Source organism: Pan paniscus, chromosome 5 (assembly GCF_029289425.2).
Source record: "Pan paniscus chromosome 5, NHGRI_mPanPan1-v2.0_pri, whole genome shotgun sequence".
In the NCBI taxonomy this organism is placed as follows: Eukaryota; Metazoa; Chordata; class Mammalia; order Primates; family Hominidae; genus Pan; species Pan paniscus.
The window spans coordinates 118,219,738-118,243,954 of NC_073254.2; the positions used below are offsets into that span (position 1 = coordinate 118,219,738).

At 38.0% G+C, this 24,217-nt stretch overlaps 1 long non-coding RNA gene across 13 annotated transcripts in view; it reads left to right on the plus strand.

Moving 5' to 3' along the window:
* The window catches only part of LOC100992117 (uncharacterized), an 843,804-nt gene that overhangs the window by 551,725 nt on the left and 267,862 nt on the right, over positions 1–24,217 (plus strand). The gene's annotated exons all lie outside the window — the stretch shown is intronic.

Genomic DNA, 24,217 nt, shown 5'->3' on the forward strand with positions numbered 1-24,217 from the left:
TCAAAATGGACATTTTATAACGCTGCACAATATATGCACATTATTTTCTAAATTACATTTTTATTTTACTCAAAAAATTGTATTAAAAAGGAAATTCTTCCAAAACTTGGATTTTGCTTCCCCTGTATTTGTCTGTAATCAAATGTCTCATGGATACTGGTTCAATTTTATATTGAAAGTTTAGAAACTGCAATTTAACACCTGTTAGATTTCCTATTTTTATATGATTTTCAAATTCAGATTATTCTATTCTACTACTTTTTAACTTATCCCTTTACTTTATTAATTTATAACTTTGCTATTCTATTGCTTCTATCCAAATACAATATGCTAATTAGTAATAAAATGTGTTGTGCTTCAACAATGCTTCAAAAATCATGAGGTCAGAGTAGAACACATGGGTTGAACAACTTTAGATTCAAGAGAATATTAAAATGAACTATTCTTATTATTTCATAATTCTTGTTCCTAGACCATAACTTCTCTCATTCAATTGATTTAAACTAAATAATGTATTTTTATTAAGTATAATCATTCATGAAATAAACACAATGTTGTGCTTATTCCATTGAAGTTTAATATGACATGTTATATGAGTCAGGAGGGACTATTCATGAACAATATTAGTAATGACTTCCAAAATAGAAGTTAATGGGTTTAAACACATATATATCTTTTAAAGGAAAACCTAGATCATTACTCTGTTAAGTGAATTAGTGATATTCTAAAACAATCATTTGTTATTCCATCATCTTATTTTTCCGTAGTATCAATAAGTAGTCATTATATACATGAAACTAATCATTTTATTTGAGATGAGTTCTCACTCTGTTGCCCAGTCTGGAGTGCAGTGGCTTGATCACACTTACCACAGCCTCAACCTCCTGGGCTCAAGTGATCCTCCCATCTCAGCCTCCCAGAGTAGCTGGGAGTACAGGTACATGCCACCTTTGTGTGTGTGTGTGTGAGAGACGGAGTTTCACTCTTGTTGCCCAGGCTGGAGTGCAATGGTGCAATCTCAGCTCACTGCAGCCTCTGCAACTCAGGTTCAAATGATTCTCCTGCCTCAGCCCCCTGAGTAGCTAGGATTACAGGTACCTGCCACCATGCTCAGCTAATTTTTTGCATTTTTAGTAGAGATGGGATTTCGCCATGGTGGCCCTGCTGGTCTCGAACTCCTGACCTCAGGTGATCCGCCCATCTCAGCCTCTGAAAGTACTGGAATTACAGGTGTGAGCCACTGTGCCCATCCAGAAATTATTTCTAATTATTGTAAAATTAAAATTATCTGTGTCACAGGCACTACTCACAAATAGCTATCAAGGGTAGTATACAAAATATATGATACAGATATATAGATAATTAGCTCTGCTCCCTATCATACCTGAGTGTGAAAAGTCATAAAAATAGATTAAATATTCTTCTTGATTGTATGTGTTATCAGGATATATATTTGCACTCTGATTTCTATACCTAACTCCGTTAAATGCTAATGGTATGCTTTTGATAGGCTTTCCTTTTTAGATTCCAATTTTCTACTGTTTCTGTAAGAAAGTAATGATACTTAAATCCTCATCTCTCACAAATAATGTTTCTGATGATCAGGTTGACCTTCTTAGCTTAATTAATTCAATAACTAAGCTGCCCACATTTTTAAGCTATCCTCAATTATACAGGATATAACTACTGTGTTGGGTTTTGTTTTACTTTTTATTTAAATTATATTTTATTTGAAAGGAAAAATGGTGAGTATTTTCCATAGGAAATAGATACTAGATATTAGCAATTTATGCCCATATTTTAAAGATGTATTAATGATATACCTGTAAATATAATTTATATTATTAATATATTACCTTATTTCATATTTTCATATTTATGCTAACTTCATTATTTTACCTGTGTATGGTGAAACTTAAGAACTAGACTCTTTTTAAGACAGAACCAACATTTTCCCCATCTTTTCCCCATTCCTTATGGTTGCTAGTACACTGCACTATCCACCAACTCATTTCTTGTCAATAGGAAGTTACTGCTTTATCCAATCTATTTCATAGAGAGTTAGGATGTGAAAGTATATCACTATTAATGCTCAGAAGAGGGTAGGTTTTGAAAGCAATGTATAAGAATTAATCAAAATGATTTAGTGAAAAATGTGTATTTGGAATATGTCCTCATTTAGTCAAATAGCCTTACTTCCACTGTCTTTCATCCAATCAAATATGTAGTGCTTGGGAGCAAACAATGGATGTACATATTTGTTGGAAAACAGATGCTATGTTTCCATTTGGTAATATGTCTATAACAGAACTTTTAATGTAATTGCACAGAATCTCTTGTTAGTTGTCGTAAAGTAATAGTAGTAAAGAAGAGGATAACAACTATTAATTGAGCACTTTTGCTCCAGTATACATGTGCTAAGTACTTGCTAAGTACCATAAAGTTTATATTAGGAATATAGTGTTTGATTTCTATGCTCAAATTTGAAGAAGGGATGCTTTTCAAGCCAACTTTTGTGTAATGATGGCCAATATTTATAACTTACTAAATAAAAAGTAGATACTATTAGTAGCTTCATTTTGCAAATGAAAAAACTAAATCACAGAGTACTTATGCATAAAAAGTGGAGGCAGAAACCTGTCTCCAGAACTCATGCACTTAACTTCTACATACTATAATTCTATAAAACTAGATAGAAGAATGGATGAATGGAGAGACAGTCATGCTTATGCAATGAGAGGCATACATGATCTCTTTGGGCCATCTCACACATGTCAATTAAGTTCAGTAAGCATTTACTTACTTATTTACTTACTTACTATGTATCAAGGAATGTCACAAAAGATAACAACAGGAGAATGTCTTTGAAGGCCACCAAGCATACTTAAATTTAAATCAATAAATATCTAATAAATGCTTACTACAAACCAAAGGATATCTTCATCCCAGTTGATAAAAAGATCTTTGCCTAGTAGAGGAGCTTATAATATAGTTGGAGATTAACAAATAAATGTCATGTAGGTAGAGTAAAACAAAGAAGATACGTGTAATCAGGACAAGCTACTATTAGGCAATAATACTAATGCTGAATCTTGAAGAATAGATTGAAATTTTGAACTGGACATGGTGGTGAGGGAATACCAGATATCAGAAACAGCACCCAAAAAGGCAGATAAAGATCACTTAACATAGTATATTCAAAGAATACAGACAATATATTATGGGCAGAGTATCAGGTCTTGGATATGATAGAGTGAGTGACTATCAAATGAATTTGGAGACCAGGGTGGAAGCCAGAAATAACTGCTACAAATGAGCCATGCTATCATTGGTTAGTTTTGCTTAAAAACAATATTATGTTCTAAAAGCATTAGCTGACAACTATGTGATCAGCAGATCAGCAGAGATAACAAGAATTAACCAGCTGGACATACCCATCTAAATATTAAATATTCAACTCAATGTGCATGCCCTCCTCATTGGCTTTGGAAATGTCAAACAATTCTTTAACAAACTGGGAGGAAAGGTCACAATCACATCCCATCTGGAAATGAGCCCCAGTGCCTCTATTCTTCTAGTTGTCATCCAATAGGACATCCAATAGTCAAACCTAAGGTACTAACAACTTATTTTATCTAACTCCAGTCATGTGTCTACATGAGCCCATAGTTTCAAGATAGTATTTCCTTTGGGTTTAGTTTTGTTGTTGTAGTTTATTTGTCTGTTTTTTGATCTCACTATTGGTATTCCTTTTGGGGCTTGCAGATGTGACCCTGTGATCGTTAATACTGAGTGTCAACTTGATAGAATTGAAGGATATGAAGTATTGATCCTGGGTGTGTCTGTGGGTGTGCCAAAGGAGATTAACATTTGTGTCAGGGGGCTGAAAAATGCAGACCCACCCTTAATCTGGGTAGGCACCATCTAATCAGCTGCCAGTGTGGCTAGAATATAAAGCAGGCAAAAGAACATGAAAAGACTAGGCTGGCCTAGCCTCCCAGCCTACATCTTTCTCCTGTGCTGGATGCTTCCTGCCCTTGAACATTAGACTCTAAGTTCTTCAGTTTTGGGACTCAGGCTGGTTTTCCTTGTTCCTCGGTTGCAGATGGCCTATTGTGGGACCTTGTGATCCTGTGAGTTAATACTTAATAAACTCCCATATATATGTATTGTGTCCCTATTACTTCTGTCCCTCTAGAGAATCCTGACTAATACAGATTTTGGTACCAGGAGTGGTTCTAGAGGAACTGAATAGTAAAAATTGAGTTCTTTCTTCGGTTTTGGGGTTTCTGAAGTTGGCTTCTTAATATGATTAGACATCAAAATGCTAAGGACTCTACTTCTAATGGTATGGAGAACACTGGTAGTCCTTGGCGTGAACTGTTTAGAGAGTTATGAAATGTAAATGCACTTGACACTCCTCATTCACCACTCATAAGAGGCAAGTAGTTTAGTGACTCTATACATAATGCCTTTGACCATATGTGGAGAACCAAGGAACATAACGAAGCTGGTTGGTTGCTCCTAAGTTCACCGAACAAAGTAATGAAAGAAAATGATGAACTCAGGGATTCTAACTCCTGGCTTCAGAAGCAGGTACTGAGCCTAAATCTGCTAAGATTGCCCTGAGTGAGTCTTATCTCCTGTAGAGAAAGAGCTGAAATTGTGGACAAACAGACACAAGCTCTTATCATGTGAGTGGCTGACCTGCAATGCAAGGTGCATGCACAGCTTTGGCAGGTGTCTACTGTTAGAGTGAGGGCATTGATTGGAAAAGAATGGGACCCTGCAACTTGGAATGGGGATGTGTGGGGGAACTCTGCTGAAGCATACGACACTGAGTTTGTAAACTCTGATGAACCTTTTTTGCCAGAAAAGACAGCTTCCCCATCCCCAGTAGTGGCAACATCCGCTCCATGAACTATGCTGCTATCAGCCTTTCAACCTTTGTTTGAGGAGATTAACCCTGAACTGCGTGAGGCAAGTGTGATGGCCTCCCCTGAGGCAGTTGCCAGACAAGATAATGTTGACTCTCCTCAGAACCCACCCCGAACACCCCATTTGCTTCTAGAGCTATAACTAGACTAAAGTCCTGGTTGGCCCCTAGATGTGAGGTTGAGAGTGTGACCCATGAGGAGGTGCCCTACACTCAAAAATAACTGCTTGAGTTTTCTAATTTATATAAACGGAAATCTGGAGAACAGGCATGGAAATGGATATTAAGGGTGTGGAAGGAACATAAAGTTGGATGAGGCTGAATTTATTGATTTGGGCCCAATAAGTAGGGACTCTGTATTTAATGTTGCAGCTCAGGGAGTTAAAAAAGGTTGTAATAGTTTATTTGCCTGGTTAGTGGAAATATGGATTAAAAGATGGCCCACTGTGAGTGAGGTGGAAATGCCTGATATCCCCTGGTTTAATGTAGAGGAAGGGATCAAAAGGCTTAGGGAGAATGGGATGGTGGAGTGGATTAGTCACTTTAGACCTACTCATCCTAGCTGGGAGGGTCCAGAAGATATACCCTTGACCAATGCCTTATGAAATAGATTTGTGAGAGTGAAATAGTTGCAGCACCTGCATCTTTGAATAGCCCTATAATTTCTCTTCTCTGTATGCCAGATCTAACAGTGGGAACTACAGTCACTCAACTACAAAATTTAAATACAATGGGAATAATTGGATTCTGAGGTGGCAAGGGCCAAGTGGTAGCAATCAACCATCAAAGGCAAGGTGGGCGTAGCTACCATAATGGACAGCAGAGGCAAAGGGGCAATCAGAATAGTCTGACTCATGTAGAGCTCTGGCATTGGCTAATGAATCACAGTGTTCCTAGAAATGAAATTGGTAGTAAGCCTACTGCATTCGTACTTTAATTTATATAAACTGAAAACTTCTAGGTCAAGTGGATGAAAGACTAATTTGAATTATCAAAACAAAGAATCATGGCCCTGTAATCAATTTCCAGACTTGAGCCAGCTTATAGACCCAGATCCCCTTAAATGAAGGAGTGACTGGGTCCCCTTGAGGAAAGACCCCATTACACTACCAACAATTTATGCAGTGAATCTTTCTCTCATCCTTTCCCAAGGAGACCTCTGGCCTTCCACCAGGGTAACTTTATTGGGTAAAGGGAAGTGATCAGATATTTTGGATACTGGCTCTGAACTGACATTGGTTCCTGCGACCCAAAATATCATTGTGGTCCTCCAGTTAAAGTAGGGACTTATGGAGATCAGGCAATTAATGGAGTTTTAGCTCAGGTCCAGCTTTCAGTGGGTCCACTGGGTCCCCGGACTCACCCTGTGGTCATTTCCCCAGTGCCAGAATGCATAATTGACATAGACATACTTAGCAGCTGGCAGAACCCCCATATTGGTTCCCTGACTGGTAGAGTGAGGGCTATTATGGTGAGAAAGGCCAAATGGAAACCATTAGAGCTGCCTCTATCTAGAAAAATAGTAAATCAAAAACAATATTGCATCCCTGGAGGGATTGCAGAGATTAGTGCCACGATTGAAAGATGCAGGGGTGGTGATTCCCACCACATCCTTGCTCAACTTTCCTATTTGGCCTGTGCAGAAGACAGATGGATCTTGGGGAGTGACAGTGGATTATTGTAAGCTTAACCAAGTGGTGACTGGAATTGCAACTGCTGTACCAGATGTGTTTTCATTACTTAAGCAAATTAACACATCTCCTGGTACCTGGTATGCAGCCATTGACTTGGCAAATGGCTTTTTCTCCATTCCTGTCCATAAGGCCCACCAGAAGCAATTTGTCTTCAGCTGACAAGGCCATCAATATGCCTTTACTGTCCTATCTCAGGAGTATATCTACTCTCTGGCTTTGTGTCATGATCTTATTCAGAAAGAACTTGATTGTTTTTTGCTTCTGCAAGATGCCACACTGTTCCATTACGTTGATGACATTATGCTTATTGGATCCAGTGAGCAAGAAGTAGCAAACACACTGGATTTATTGGGGAGACGTTTGCATGCCAGAGGATGGGAAATAAATCCTACTAAAATTTAGGGACCTTCTACCTCAGTAAAATGTCTAGGGGTCCAATGGTGTGAGGCATGTCAAGATATTCCTTCTAAGGTGAAGGATAATTTGCTGTATTTTTCCCCTCCTACAACCAAGAAAGGGGCACAATGCCTGCCTAGTGGGGCTATTTTGATTTTGGAGGCAACACATTCCTCATTTCATTGTGTTACTCATGCCCGTTTATTGAGTGACCCAGAACACTGCCAGCTTTGAGTGGGGTCCAGAATAGGAGAAGGGTCTGCAACAGGTCCAGGCTGCTGTGCAGCTGCTCTGCCATTTGGGCCACATGACCCAGCAGATCCAGTGGCGCTTCAGGTGTTGTTGGCTAATGGATATGCTGTTTGGAGCCTCTGGCAGGCCCCCATAGGTGAATCACAGTGGAGGCCTCTAAGATTTTGGAGCAAAGCCCTGCCATCTTCTGCGGATAACTACTCTCCTTTTGAGAGATAGCTGTTGGCCTGTTACTGGGCTTTGGTGGAAACTGAACGTTTGGCTGTGGGTCATCAATCCACCATGAGATCTGAACTGCCTATCATGAACTGGGTGCTTGCTAACTTATCTAGCCATAAAGTGGATTGTGCACAGCATCATTCCATCATCAAATGGAAGTGGTATATATGTGATTGGGCTTGAGCAGATCCTGAAAGCAGAAGTAAGTTACATGAGGAAGTGGCTCAAATGCCCATGATCTCCACTCCCGCCACCCTGCCTTCTCTTCCCCAGCCTGCACCGATAGCCTCCTGGGGAGTTCCCTATGATCAGCTGACAGAGGAAGAAAAGACTAAGGCCTCGTTCACAGATGGTTCTGCATGACATGCAGGCATCACCCAAAAGTGGACAGCTGTAGCACTACAGCCCCTTTCTAGGACATCCCTGAAGGACAGCAGTGAAGGGAAATCTTCCCAGTGGGCAAAACTTTGAACGGGGCACCTGGCTGTGCACTTTTCATGGAAGGAGAAATGGCCAGATGTGCAATTATATACTGATTCGTGGGCTGTAGCCAGTGGTTTGGCTGGATGATCAGGAACTTTCAAGAAGCATGATTGGAAAATTGGTGACAAAGAAATCTGGGGAAGAGGTATGTGGATGGACTTCTCTGAGTGTTCAAAAACTGTGAAGATATTTTTATCCCATGTGAGTACTCACCAACGTGTGACCTCAGCAGAGGAGGATTTTAATAATCAAGTGGATAGAATGACCCGTTCTGTGGACACCACTCAGCCTCTTTCCCCAGCTACCCCTGTCATTGCCCAATTGGCCAATGAATAAAGTGGCCATGGTGGCAGGGATGGAGGTCATGCATGGTCTCAGAAACATGGACTTCCACTCACTAAGGCTCACCTGGCTAAGGCCACTACTGAGTACCCAATTTGCCAGAAGCAGAGACCAACACTGAGCCTTCTATATGACACCATTCCTCAGGGTGCTCAGCCAGCTACCTTGTGATAGGTTGATTATATTGGACTTCTTCCATGATGAAAAGGGCAGATATGGGTTTGCCTGTCCTGCACACAATGCTTCTGCCAACCCTACCATCCGGGGTCTCACGGAATGCCTTATCCACCATCATGGTATTCCACACAGCATTGCCTCTGACCAAGGCACTAACTTTACGGCTAAAGAAGTGTGACAGTGGGCTCATGCTCATAGATCACTAGTTTTACCATGTTCCCCATCCAGAAGCAGCTGGATTAATAGAATGGTGGAATGGCCTTTTGAAGTCATAATTACAATGCCGACTAGGTGACAATACTTTGCAGGCCTGGGGCAAAGTTTCCAGAATGCTGTGTATGCTCTGAATCAGTGTCCAATATATGGTACTGTTTCTTCCATAGCCATGATTCAGGGGTCCAGGAATCAAGGTGTGGAAGTGGCAGCGGCACCACTCACCATCACCCCTAGTGATCCGCTAGCAAAATTTTTGCTTCCTGTTCTCATGACATTACGTTCTTCTGGCATAGAGGTCTCAGTTCTAGAGGGAGGAATGCTGCCACCAGGAGACACAACAATTATTCCATTAAACTAGAAGTTAAGATTGCCACCTGGACACTTTGGGATCCTCCTACCTTTATTTGTTTGTTGTTGTTGTTGTTGTTTGTTTGTTTGTTTGCTTTGAGATGGAATTGCACTCTGTCGCCCAGGCTGGAGTGCAGTGGTGCAATCTCAACTCACTGCAAGCTCTGCCTCCTGGGTTCATGCCATTCTCCTGCCTCAGCCTCCCAAGTAGCTGGGACTACAGGTACCCGCCACCATGCCTGGCTAAATTTTTGTATTTTTAGTAGAGATGGGGTTTCACTGTGTTAGCCAGGATGGTCTCGATCTCCTGACCTCGTGATCTGCCCACCTCAGCCTCCCAAAGTGGGATACTCCTACCTTTAAGTCAACAGGCTAAGAAGGGAGTTACAGTGTTGGCTGGGGTGATTGACCCAGACTATCAAGTTGAAATCAGTCTACTACCCCACAACAGAGGTAAGTAAGAGTATGCATGAAATACAGGAGACCCATTAGGGTGTCTCTTAGTATTACCATGCCCTGTGATTAAGATCAATGAGAAACTACCACAGCCCAATCCAAGCAAGACTACAAATGGCCCAGACCTTTCAGGAAGGAAGGCTTGTGTCACTCCACTAGGAAAAAAAGCACGACCTGCTGAGGTGCTTGTTGAAGGCAAAGGGAATACAGAATGGGTAATAGAAGAAGGTAGTCATCAATACCAGCTATGACCATGTGACCAGTTGAAGAAAGGAGGACTGTAATTGCCATATTTCCTCCTTCTTTTGTTAAAAATATGTCTGTGCATGTATATACTTGTACTAAGAAAATATCTTCATTCTATTTTCTTTTTCCTTTATCATGTGACATAGATTTATTGGCTTCATGTCAGCATTTAAGTGTTGTTAACTTTATATAATAGTATTTGGGTTGGGGACTGGTGCATTTCCAGTTGTATGAAGGATAACTGTATTATGTTAGGCATAATTATGACCTTATTATTGTCTTTATTTGAAGATTATGTATGATCTCACGATATGTGTATGGGTTCAAGTTGACAAGGGATAGACTTGTGATGGTTAATACTGAGTGTCAATTTGATTGGATTGAAGGATGCAAAATATTGATACTGGGTGTGTCTGTGAGGGTGTTGCCAAAGGAGATTAACATTTGAGTCAGTGGGCTGGGAAAGGCAGACCCACCCTTAATCTGGGTGGGCACCATCTAATTAGCTGCCAGCGTGGCTAGAATATAAAGCAGGCAGAAAAACGTGAAAAGACTAGACTGGCCTAGCCTCCCAGCCTACATCTTTCTCCTGTGCTGGATGCTTCCTGCACTCAAACATTACATTCCAAGTTCTTCAGTTTTGGGACTCAGACTGGCTTTCCTTGCTCCTCAGGTTGCAGACAGCCTATTGTCGGACCTTGTGATCATGTCAGTTAATACTTAATAAACTCATATATGTATATATATATATATATATATATATATATTTATCTCCTATTAGCTCTGTCCCTCTAGAGAATCCTGACTAATAAAGACCCTAAACTGTAGCTTTGTCATTTTGAGGACTTTGACACATGTATTGGTAGCCAATGCATAATTTCAGACTTGGATTTTACATTATAATGTTTCAGACACTTGATAAGAATCTTGCTATCTCTTCTCAGAAATCACTCAGTTCACTATTTTCAGTCACAACTAAACTTGCCATGCTTTTTGATATTGAATCTTGACACATTTCCTCAAATTTCTTCAGTATTTCAATCTCACCTGCCATTATTTGTCCTACTCTATTCTATGCACTTCATGGAATGACTTACTCTGCCTTTTCCTTTCCTTTCTTTGTTTTTAATGTAAGTCATCAGGCCTCATACTAAGTATAAGATCAGGAAAATTACACCACCTTAACTGTATATACTTTGCAATCAAGAATATTATGCAGTGGTAAAACTGCTTCTCCTTATGCTAGTCAAAGACATTGATGGAGTTTTTCTGTGGTAGATTTTACAACTGAAGTAAACAAAATATAATATTACTAGGAGATCCTGCCAACCATAATACAGGCTAAAGATCTCCTTATGTAAAAAGTAGAATGCCTGGAAGCTGTTTGACTTGCAGAGATATTTAATTTATTACATATACACTACCAGCAAGATGGAACCGACTGTTCTTAACTCTTGCTAAAAAGATATGACACTTAACTCTGACCAAAAGAACATTATTAAGTAGAAGTGACAGAAGTGGCTATATAATCTTATCATTTTAATCTTAGAGCATATCACATTTTACTCCTCTTAGTATAACTCACACATAATAAATATAATTAGCACAGTGCAGAAGTTTTAAGTACATGAAAGTATTGTCAACTTTTAGTGTATTTCACAAAACTTGCACACTGAACCACCTTATAGCATTACCAGAAAAAAAGACATTACTAGACAGACATGGAAAGCACATTTCCAGAAGTTCATTAAAAAAAGACTCTTAAAACTTATTTAATAAAATTACAGGTGAATAATATGGTTACCCCATACAGAAGAAAAGCTGTGAAATCATCTAAAGAAAGCAGTGTGTGCCATGGAGACTTACCTAATGAGATATGATTTCAAAGGGTGTGTAAATCAGGCAGCAGATGTAGCAGGGGAAGGATGCAGGGGTTAAAAAAAATGATAGTCTGTGCTTTAGAAATTTTCTGCATTAAGAATAAATTTTATAAAAATAAACTTGTACCTTAGGACAGTTTTAGACTTATAGAAAAAATTGTGAAGATAATGTAGAGTTCCAGCACCCAGTGTTCTCTATTGTTAACAAGTATGGTTACTACTGCTAAATCAATGATGATACATTATTAATAACTAATTTTCATACTTTATACAAGTTTCTTTAGTTTTTACCTAATATACTTTTTATGTTCCAGGATACCATCCAAGATCCTACATTACACTTAGTTTTTATATCTTCTTAGCTTCCTCTTGTCTGTGACCATTTCTCAGACTTTTCTTGTTGTCGGTAACCTGGATAGTTTTGAGGAGTACTGGTCAGGTATTTTGCAGAATAGCCCTCAATTGGCATTTGTCTAATTTTCTTCATGATTAGAATTAGGTTATGGATTTTGGGGAGAAAAACTACAGAGGTAAAGTGACATTCTCATCAAATCGTATCAAGGTACATACCACCAAAAAGACTTATCACTGTTGCTGTGAATGATTACTTGGCTGAAATAGTTTGAGTCAGGTTACTCCACTGTAAAATTACTTTTTTCCCCTTTACATGCTGTACTCTTTGGAAGTAAGTCACCATATACAGCCCAAATTCTTAAGGAGTAAGCAGTTACGCTTCACCTCCTTGAGAGTGAAGTATCTGCATAAATTATTTGGAATTCTTCTGCACAGAAGACTCATCTATTTTCTTCCATGTATTTATTTATTCAATCTTTTTTTTTATCAGAATGGACTCAGATATTTACTTGATGTTTTGGGTTGTCATCTAAAGTTAAATTATTTTGTTGCTCTAATTGTTCAAACTTTGACTGTTGAGATCATTTTTAGTTGGCTCCTATATATCATTAAGGCAGAAAATTAACAAAGATATTTAGGACTTAAACTCAGCATTGGACCGAATGAATCTGCTAGACCTTTAGAGACATCTCCACGCTCCCCCCCACCAGTCCCCACCAAACAACAGATTATACATTCTTCTCATTGCCATATGGCACGTACTCTAAAATTGACCACATAATTAGGCGTACAACAATCCTCAACAAATGTAAAAGAACTGAAATCACACCAAACACACTGTTGGACCACAGCACAATAAAAATCGAAGTCATCACAATGACAATTGCTCAAAATCATACAATTACATGGAAATTAAGCAACATGATCCTGAATGACTTTTGGGTAAATAATGAAATTAAGGCAGAAATCAAAAACGTCTTTGAAAATAATGAGAATAAAGATACAACATACTGGAATCTCTGGGACACAGCTAAGGCAATGTTAAGACAGAAATTCTTAGCCCTAAATGCCCACATCAAAAAGTTAGAAAGATCTCAAATTAACAGACAAACTTCACAACTGAAAGAATTAGAGATGCAAGAACAAATCAACCCAAAGCTAGCAGAAAATGACAAATAACAAATCTCAGAGCTGAATTGAAGGAAATTGAAATATATTAAAAAAAAATTCAAAAGATCAATTAATCTAGGAGTTGGTTTTTTTCAAAAAATTACTAAAATAAATAGACCACTAGTTAGACTAATTAAGAAGAAAAGAAAGATGATCCAAATAAATACAAGTAGAAATGACAAAGGGAATCTTACTACTGACTCCACAGAAATAAAAACAATCATCAGAAAGTACTACAAAAACCCTTACACACACACAAACTAGAAAACCTAGAAGAGATGGATAAATTGCTGGACACATACAGCCTCCCAAGATTGAACCAGAAAGAAATTAATTCCCTGAACAGATCATTAATGAGCTCCAAAATTGAATCAGCAATAAACAACCTACCAATCAAAAAAGACCAAGACCTAATGGATTCATAGCCAAATATTAACAGATGTACAAAAAAAGAGCTGGTACCATATCCACAGAAACTATTCCAAAAAATTGAGGAGGATGGCCTTCTCCCTAACTCATTTTTCTGAGACCAGCATCATCTTGATACCAAAGCCTGGCAGAGACACAACAACAACAACAAAAACTTCTGTTCAATATCCTTGATGAACATTGATGCAAAAATCCTCAACAAAATACTTGCAAACCAAATCCAACAGCACATTAAAAAGCTAATCCACCATGATCAAGTAGGCTTCATCCCTGAGATGCAAGGATATTTCAACATACACAAATCAATAAATGTGATTCATCACATAAGCAGAACTAAGGACAAAACCCACATGATTCTCTCAGTAGATGGAGAAAAGGCTTTTGATAAAATTCAACATTCCTTCATATTAAGTACTCTCAATAAACTAGGCATTTAAGGAACATGCTGCAAAATAATAAGAGCCATCTATGAGAAACCTACAGCCAACGTTGGGCAAAAGCTGGAAGCATTCTCCTTGAAAACCAGCACAAGACAAAGATGCCCTCTCTCACCACTTCTATTCAATACAGTATTGGTAGTCCTAGCCAGAGCAATCAGGCAAGAGAAAGAAATGAAGGCATCCAAATAGGAAAAGAGAAAGTCAAACTATCTCTCTTTGCTGATGACAGGATTCTGTTCTAGAAAACACCATAGTCTCAGTCCAAAAGCTCCTTCAGCTGATAACTTCAGCAAAGTTGCAGGATACCAAATCAATGTACAAAAATTACTAGCATTGCTATGCACCGACAACAACCAAACTGATATCCAAATGAGAAAGGCAATATCATTCACAATTGCCACACACACACAATAAAATAAAATAAAATACCTAGGAAAACAGCTAACCAAGGAGGTGAAAGATCTCTACACTGAGAATTACAAAACACTGCTCAAGGAATCAGAGAAGACACAAATGAATGGAAAAACATCCCATGTTCATGGATTGGAAGAATCAATATCATGGCAATTGTGCCCCAAACAATCTACAGATTCAGTGCTATTCCTATCAAACTACCAATGACATTTCACAGAACTAGAAAAAACTATTTTAAAAGTCATATGGAACCAAAAAGGAGCCTCAATAGTCAAGGCAATTATAAGAAAAATGAACAAAGCTGGAGAAATTACACTACCTGATTTCAAACTATACTATGAGGCTACAGTAACCAAAACAGCATGGTACTGGTACAAAAATAGGCACATAGACCAATAGAACAGAATAAAGAGCCAAGAAATAAGGCTGCACATGTACGACCATCAGATCTTCAGCAAAGCTGTCAAAAACAAGCAAAGGGAAAAGACTCCCTATTCAACAGATGGCACTGAGATGACTGGCTAGCCATATGCAGAAGATCGAAGCTGGACCTCTTCCTTATACCATATATAAAAAGTAACTCAAGATGGAATAAAGACTTAAATGTAAAACCCAACTATAAAAGCCCTAGAAGACAACTGAGACATTACCATCCTGGACCTAGGAACAGGCAAAAATTTCATAACAAAGACATCAAAAGCAATCACAACAAAGTCAAAGACTAAAGAGCTTCTGTGCAGCAAGAGAAATTATCAGAGTAAACAGATGACCTACAGAATGGGAGAAAATTTTTGCAAAGTATGCATCTTACAAAGGTTGAACATCCAGCATCTATAAGGAACTTAAACAAATTTACAAGAGAAAAACAAACCACCCCATTAAAAAAAGTGTTTAAAGGACTCGAACAGACACTTCTCAAAAGAAGATATACAAGCCACCAACAAGCATATGAATAAAAGCTCAAAATTATGTGTCATCAAAGAAATGTAAATGAAAACTGCCATCTCACACCAGTCGGTATGGCTATTATTAATAAGTCAAAAAATAGTAGATTGTGATGAGGTTTCAGAGGAAGGGAATACTTATACACTGTTGCTGGGAGTGTAAATTAGTTCAACCATTGTGGAAAGCAGTATGGCAATTCCTCAAAGAGCTAAAAGCAGAACTACCATTCTACCCAGCAATCCCATTACTGAATATATACCCAGATAAATATAAAGCATTCTACCATAAAGACATGTGCATGCAAATGTTCAATCCTGCACTATTTGCAATAGCTAAGACATGCAATCAACCTAAATGCCTATTAATGACAGACTGAATAAAGAAAATATGCTACGTATACACCATGGAATATTATGCAGTCATAAAAATGGGCAAGATCTTGAAGTACAAGAGGACTCTGCTAGCAACAAGATACAAGCAGGGAGTAATGGTAGAAGAGGAGCAAAGCTGGTTGTCAAGGGCTCTCTTCTGATGTAGAGAGTTAAAAATATCTGCACAAATGCACTAAGTAAAAGAATGGGAAGATGAGCTATAATACCAAAGACAGAAGGCATTCCTCCCAGAAGCAAGAAGGGAAGTGGAGCCCAAAACAATGTCACAGGGTACTGCTACTAGAGTTGCACAAACTGCTCTGTTCCAAGGGAGAAACACCTCAAGATAAGAGGGAAAGCAGCTCTCTTTTTTTTATCATTTCTCCCTGATGGTTTTAAAGACCCGAAGCCCAGTCTCTTGCAGCACTGAACCATAGGTGGGATACAGGGAGGAGAGACAGAGGGTAAGGAACATGAATGATGTTAAACACACAAAGCCTCTGTATCCCTTCCACAGACTTCCCAGCCAGGCAGTTGTTGGTAGATTGATACTTGATTTGGGACAAAATTGCAGGGGTATGAGGGGGTGGCTCTCAATTAAAAAAACAACTAGGAAATCCAATTTATTTGTTTTCCTCTAAGGGCTGCTTAGCTCTACAGAAATACACCAAGGGCCCTCAATCTATCCTGTTTAACCGGGAAGGGGAACAGGAGACAGGCAGAAGAAATGGTCAGATGAAGATCATCTTCTCATCATTTGCCACCCAGAAGAAGAGAGGGAGGTAGAGACTGTGATGGGGACTGCTGGTATTGCATCATCTGTCTTTCATTGTTGATCCTATTGGCCAAATCAGGTGCACACAAGTATCTACATTGCTGCTTTTCTTCTAATCCTTGCAGGAGAGTCAGATGTCCATCTCAAACTAAGCATCATCCCCAACGGCATGTTTCCTCTCATGATTGTTTATGTTGTTCAAATTGTTTACTTCTACTCTGGAGTCTTCGATTAAGGTGCCAGGGCTAGTGACTTCTGGGATATTTGGTAGATGGCAGGGTGGGGTCTGAACCATGGGAGAATTGCAATAATCCAACAGAAACTTTCTATCATAAAAGATTTGAGTTCCTCCCCGTGTGGTGGAGAAGAGTGCCCCCCCTCCCCCGCAACCCTGTGTGGTGCAGTAGTCATGAGGTAACTGTGCAGCGTCGCTGATGGCCACGGTGCGGGTGGGGATGGTGCGGCTCTGGCTGAAGTTCTCTTGTACTTGAAGACAGTGAAGTGATTTTGTCTGTTCCCAGAACAGGACCATACCAAGCAATAGAGGAAATTTAATCTCCACTTGGTGGGTAAGGTTTGATCACAGTATTTTGTCCGATAATGCCTAAGAATGATCTCTGAAGAGTGTTGACCCACTTGAGTACCCGCTCTCAGTAGTCACTTTTAAATACAGTGAGCATTGTGATATTTGTTCTCAGATTGCAGTTTCTTATGTTTTGAGTTTGAAGTTGATTTTTAGAATGTTCCTAGAGAAGAACTGCAGTTTTTTTTTTTCCTTTGTGGATCTGCTTTATTTGGCTGCTGAGATAGATAAGTATGGGCTTAAAAAATGTGTTCCTCCTTTGTTCTCTTGTCTTTCCTATTGTACTCTGAATTTCCCTTCCTTTTCTTCTCTCCCTCTCTTCCTCCCTCACTGTCTTCCTCTCTCCTTCCTTTTCTTCCTTTTTCTCTGCCAGGCCATTTTTCAAATGTATATCAAAGATACCTCAAGTGTTTGTATCTGAGAATATCTGTCAGTTCTCTTATCTGAGGAGTGGCCTTTTATTTTTATGACTTCAGGCCTATTTTTAGAGATTTTTCAGTGCAATTTTGAACAGCACCTTTTTAATGAAACATCTTCCAGTGTTAGAAAGGTGAGAAATGTTCATAGGCAAGTCTGCTGTTCTATGTCACCATCTTTTGTCTCCCCCAGCCCTCCAAGAGCTCTTTCCTTACCCCTCTAGTTTTGAGTGTGCATGTTTGGAGTTTATAGTGAGTGGTTTGTAAAACTGTCTAATTCTGCCTTGCCATGGATTGTTCATGAAAGCCTCATTGTTTTCTCTGACCCTTTAGCTTTTGCATTTACCCTCGTCTTCACCCACCTTTCCTGAGACTAGTGCCCTGCATAATAATCCCTGAAGAATGACTCTCCATAGAAAGACTAAAGCATCCATCTCCTCATAGTTAAGTAAAGTAGCCACTAGTAGTGGCTGGGAATTTCTGGTTGTATTTGGTGCCTTGAGCCCTCTTATCAAGAAATCAGATCCCAGGGTGTGAGTAACAGGCCAATTGGCCAAAAAAGAAACATGTTTGTTTTCCTTTTGATCTACGAAAAGACCCTGTTTGTGAATACAGTTTAGAAACAAGAGAGGAAGGATGTCTGCAGAACTTTGTTGTGTTTTCTGCTACAAAAATATGAATAGTTCAAAGAATGAAAATCTTTTGTGATGGTTGATGTCTCTCAGGAATATGCTGGATCTCCAGTATTTAGAGAATGCTTTGAGTCTCTAAAATTGATAATCAGAAAAGTATTTTTGTTTGTCTGCTTAATGTATCCCCATTCTGATTTTAATTAAACTCCAAATCTCATTGTAAATAAAAAAAGAATGAGATCATGGCTTTTGCGGGATCACGGATGGAGCTGGTTGCTATCATCTTTAGCAAACTAATGCAGGAATAAACAGGAAAACCAAATACTGAATGTTCTCACAAGTGGGAGCTAAATGATAAGAACTTAAAAACACAAAGAAGGAAATAACAGACATTGGGGTCTACTTGAGGGGCGAGGGTGGGAAGAGAGAGAGGAGCAGAAAAGATAACTGTTGGATACTGAGTTTAATACCTGGGTGATGTAATAATACATACAACAACCCCCCATGCCATGTGTTTATCTATGTAACAAACCTTCACATATACCCCCAAGCCTCAAATAAAAATAAAAATAAGAAATACATGTTATGAAACCATTAATCTAACAAAGTCAGTAAGAACTCACAATCAAATGGCAATTAAATACCTGGTGAATGTGAAATATGTCCTTTCTTCTGGCACAGTACAATATATTCTGGGTTCATTTTTATATTCCCTCCCCTAGAGCTAGAATAAACTGTTTGTCCAAGGAAACTTTGTTCCTTTTTTTGAAGAATGGCATTAGAAACCAAGATCTGTGCGCTAGGTATATTTATTGCTCCTGTAGTGTCATTGCTTCTAGACTCTCTCAGCTGACATAGCGATGAAATATATGTGTGTATACTAGTTTTGTGTATATTCAATTCTGTACATATTTCTGTATGTTACCACCTCTGTTTCTATATTATACTGTACACAAGTTTGTAGAGATGTCTCCCAATTCTAACCCAGTATTATTTTCCATTATACATATATGGCAATATTGGAATTGTTTATTTGTTTTTCCAGGGGAAACAATATTATCAAAATATAGAACTTATGTACAATTCTTTTTGTTTTTAGTCTTATAATTATCCAATCGTTTTCAGTTATTTAGATCATCATCTTTCCTTTGCCTCCCACAGCAAGATTATTTCATACATATGTAATATAGTTTGACTCTATTGTCACAGTAAATATTCCATCCTGGGATCTCAGACTTCCTAGATGATTTTTTAAAAATTTGCATACATTAAGTTTTAATATTTGTGCCATAAAGTTCTATGCATCTGACACCTATATAGTGTAATGTGTCCACCATTACTGTATTATACAGAATAGTTTTACAACCCTAAACAACCCACTATTATTCACCTATTCAACCCTTCCCTCTTCCCAAACTCTTAACAACCACTGATCTGTTTAACATCTCTGTAATTTTGCATTTTGTGCAATATCATATAGATAGAATCATACAGTAGGTAACCTTTTCAGACTGGTTTATTTCATTTTGCAATTTGTATTTAAAATTCTTTCATGTTTTTGTGTGGCTAGATAGCATGTTTCTATCATGGAATAGTATGCACTGTATGGATGTACTACAGTTTGTTTCTCCATTCACCTACTGTAGGACATCTCAATTACTTTCAGCTTCTGGCAATTATGAATGAAGCTGCTATAAATATTTGCATGTGGATTTTTTCATGGACATAAGTTTTTTAAGCAGTTGGGTAATACCTAGAAGTATGACTACTGGATGATACTGTAAAACTATTCTTAGCTTTGTAAGAATCTGCCAACCTATCTTTCAAAATGGACTAACTGTAACATTTTGCATTTCCACCATCAATGAATAAAAATTCTTGTTGCTTCCCACCCCCATCAGCAATTGGTGATGTCCGTTTGTCGAAGTTTAACTATTTTAATAAGTATGTGGTAGTATTTCTCACAGCTGTTTTAATCTAGTGGTATTTAGCTGTTTTAATCTAGTGGTATTTAGCTGTTTTAATCTAGTGGTATTTCTCACAGCTGTTTGCTCTAGTGACAAAGGATATTGAACATCATTTCATATGCTATTTGCCATCTATATATCTTCTTTAGTCAAGTGTTCAGATATGTTGCCCATTTTTAAAATGGGTTGATTTCTTACTGTTGAGTTATCTGAGTTCCTTGCATATTTTGGATGCAAGCCCTTTAGTCTATAAGTGAATAGCAGATTTTTTTTTCTTAGTAGATGCCTTCTTTGAGTGTGTTTAATGTTTTCTGTAGCTGTAGGTGCCAGAGGCTTCAAATGCCTCTAGGGTCCCTTTTTGTTTCCCACCTTGATTTTTGGCTTCCTTAAGTACTCCTCTTCAGGGACAGTCTGTGTCCTGCAGTTTTTAAGCTATATCCTCTGTTAATATACTGAAGCTTTATTAATATGAGGGTAAGGTGTCAGGGAGGGAGAGATGTATATAATCTATGATTGAATAAGATTATATACAGTCTTTTCGTAGGCCTGTCTCTCTTGTCTGTGACTTCCCAAACAACCAGTAGTATAGCTTTTTTTCCATCTATATGAGAGACAGGGCTAAAAGGGAATAAATGGAGGTGAGGAATAACTTCCTATCAACCGGAATAAGATTTTAGTAATGTTTACTCCCCTGGAGAGTGGGCCCTTTCTTGTTATGGAGAATTCTCTGGCATGTTACACAAAGATTATTCTGTGTCCACCTAATAGATTCATAAGAAACTTCTTCACCATAAGAAACTGTTAGGGTTCTTGGAAGTGTGTTTCCCCCATCCAGCAGTTTTTCATACTCAGCATCCATCATTTTGTTGAAATTATTATTATTATTATTTTTTCAGACAGACTGTAGGTCTGTCTCCCAGACTGGAGTGCAGTAGCACCATCTTGGCTCACTGCAACCTCTCCCTCCCGGGTTCAAGCTATTCTCATGCATTAGCCTCCCAAGTAGCTGCAACTACGATGCACACCACTACACCTGGCTAATTTTTGTATTTTTAGTAGGGATAGGGTTTCACCATGTTGGCCAGGCTGGTCTTGAACTCCTGACCTCAAGTGATCCGCCCACCTCGGCCTCCCAAAGTGCTGAGATTACAGGCGTGAGCCACCGCACCCAGGCTTTGTTGAAATTATTATTTAAGTATCCCTATCAGATTATGGCTTTAGGAATGTCTGCTTCAAGTAAGCAGATCTCACCTGTGACTCTAGATTCACCTCTCCAGATCTGGAGTGACAGCTTTCCCTGCAATATTAGTTCACTGGTGGATCTAATGAAAGACATTGAGTTTCAACTTGTTCTGCTTTTTTGTTGTTGTTGCAAGGACATGAGTGATGACTTCCAAGATCTTTGCATGTTGAAGCTGAAAGTGGCAGTCATATGTTACTTTTTAATTAGAAAAAAATATATAATTTTTATAAGTGTCAGAATTTTTTAAGGATCATGATATACTAAAATGCTGAAAGAAATTTTTGAAGCCAAATAAAATGTTAAGGCCAACAAAAAAGGACATTTGAGCTAAAAGTCTACTAAGGAAGATTCATGGCCTGGAGAAGTGATATAAATAAACTCTGACAGAGAGAAAGCAGAAATACTCAATTCTTATAAGATTTCTATTTATTTCATTACAAAGAATGATACTAAACTTTGAAAAAGCAGAACTAGCAAATTTTTAACTCAAATCTGAAACTTAAGATGAATAGATATAAAAAGATGCCTATCTTCTTTAGAGGAGATCATCTGGAGTCCCAAAAGGGCTATTGATAAGACTTCTGTGTTCATTAAAAATTTGGACTATTCAGATGGCTTCCAAAAATCATCCAAATAAGTAAAACGTGATCAATATATAAATTTGTAAATAATCAATGATTTTGATCTGTCCCCAAAAATAATTGGTTGTTGATTAATTAAGAATTTGTAAGATAATATTCTGTGGAATCATCACAGATATGTCGAGAACAAGCCATGCTAAACAAACTTGACTTCCTTCTTCAGAAAATTAGCAGTCTTGTAGAGAAGAAAAATACCATCAGTATAATATTCTTGAATACAAGATGGAAAAATGATGTCTGGATGGCAGTATAATTAAGTGGATTTGTAATGGTTGGCACAAAAGCACCCAAGTGGTAATGAATACAATATCTATATCAGGTAATTAGGAGGTTTGTGATATAATGCTACTAGACTAGTTCCTAAAAACATAGCCACCATTCCACCCAGCAATCCCATTAGTGGGTATATACTCAAAGGAATATAAAGCATTCTATCATAAAGACACATGCACATGTCATGTTCATTGCAGCACCATTCACAATAGCAAATACATGGAATCAACCTAAATACCCGTTGATGACAGATGAAGTAAGGAAAATGTGGTACATATACAACATGGAATACTTTGCAGCCATAAAATAGATCATATATTTTGTGGGAGCAAGGGTGGAGCTGTAGGCCATTATGCTTAGCAAACTAACACAGGAACAGAAAACAAAATACTGCATGTCTTACATATACGTGGGAGCTAAAAGATGAGAACACATGGACACATAGAGAACCAACAGACACTGGGGCCTACCAGAGGATGGATGGTGGGAGGAGGGAGAGGATCAAGAAAAATAACTAATGGGTACTAGGCTTAATATCTGGGTGATGAAACAATCTGTACAACAAACTCTTATGAAACAAATTTAACATAGAACACACCTACACATACATACCTGAACTTAAAATAAAAGTTAAAAATATATAAATATAAAAATAAATAATGTAAAACACTAGTAACATATCAGAACAAACTCTAAAAGAAAAAAAAATACAGTATTGGAGGCTATCCTAATGAAGCTTTTCAAAACTGACAAGAAACATCAAGCCACAAGTACATCAATTTTTCAGAAACTAATCAGGAAAATACAAACTACCATGATAGAACTAGCTCCATGATAGAAAAAGTTTTGAAAACCAAAACCAAGAGAAGATCTTGAAAATAGCTAAGGAAAAAAACAAAACAAAACAACATAACACATTAACTTTAAGGGAACAACAATAAGCTTGACAGCCAATTGTTCATACCAATAATGAAAACTAGAAGAAATTAAAATGGTAACTTTAGAGCTGTGAGAGAATATATGCCAGCTTCGAAATATATATATACACACACACACACACACACACACACACACATGCACGCACACACATATATCCTTCGACAATAAATTATTTCAATATAAGGACATATCCTGACAAAAAAAAAATTGAGAGACTGTCTTCAGGAGACATCAACTAAAGGAAATACTAAAAAGAGCTCTTCAGGCCAAAGGAGAATACTGAAACTTTCATAAACTACTGGCGGGAGTATATTTCTTTGGTGCCATATAATTTTGGAAAAATGTTTGACAGCATCAACTAAAGTTGAACACATACATGCCAATTAACAAGCTATTCTATTCCTAGGTAAGCACTCAGCAGAAATGTATACACAGGTATACCAAAATACAAGAGTATTCATATTAGCTTTATTCAAAATAGTCAATATCTGAAAATAATCCAAATGTCCATTGTCAGAGAAATGGATAAATTGTAGGATATTCCTACAAGGTACACCATGTACCTTGAGATCCAGTTGCCCACTGCACTAACCCAGTCCCTGACACACATTTTGTTGATCTCTCTCTTTCTTGTATCACTTCTCCCACCCTCCCTTGTGAACCCTGGGGTCTCCTCTCAAATAAACCACCTGTGCCCAAACCCTCATCTTACAGTTCATTCTTGAGAAACACAAAGTAAGATAACTGGCCACTTTTGCGGTTGGTGATAACTGGGATGGGAAAAGAGGAATATTTCTAGGGTACTGCTAATATTCTTTGCCTTAATCTGTGTAGTGTTAAACTAATGTGTTTACTTAATAAAAAATTCACTGTGCATGTATAGTTTGTTCACTTTTTCTTATATTTGGTATAGTTCATAAAATAGGTTTATACAAAACAGTAATGTATATTAAAATGTCTAATGATAAATATTTTGATGT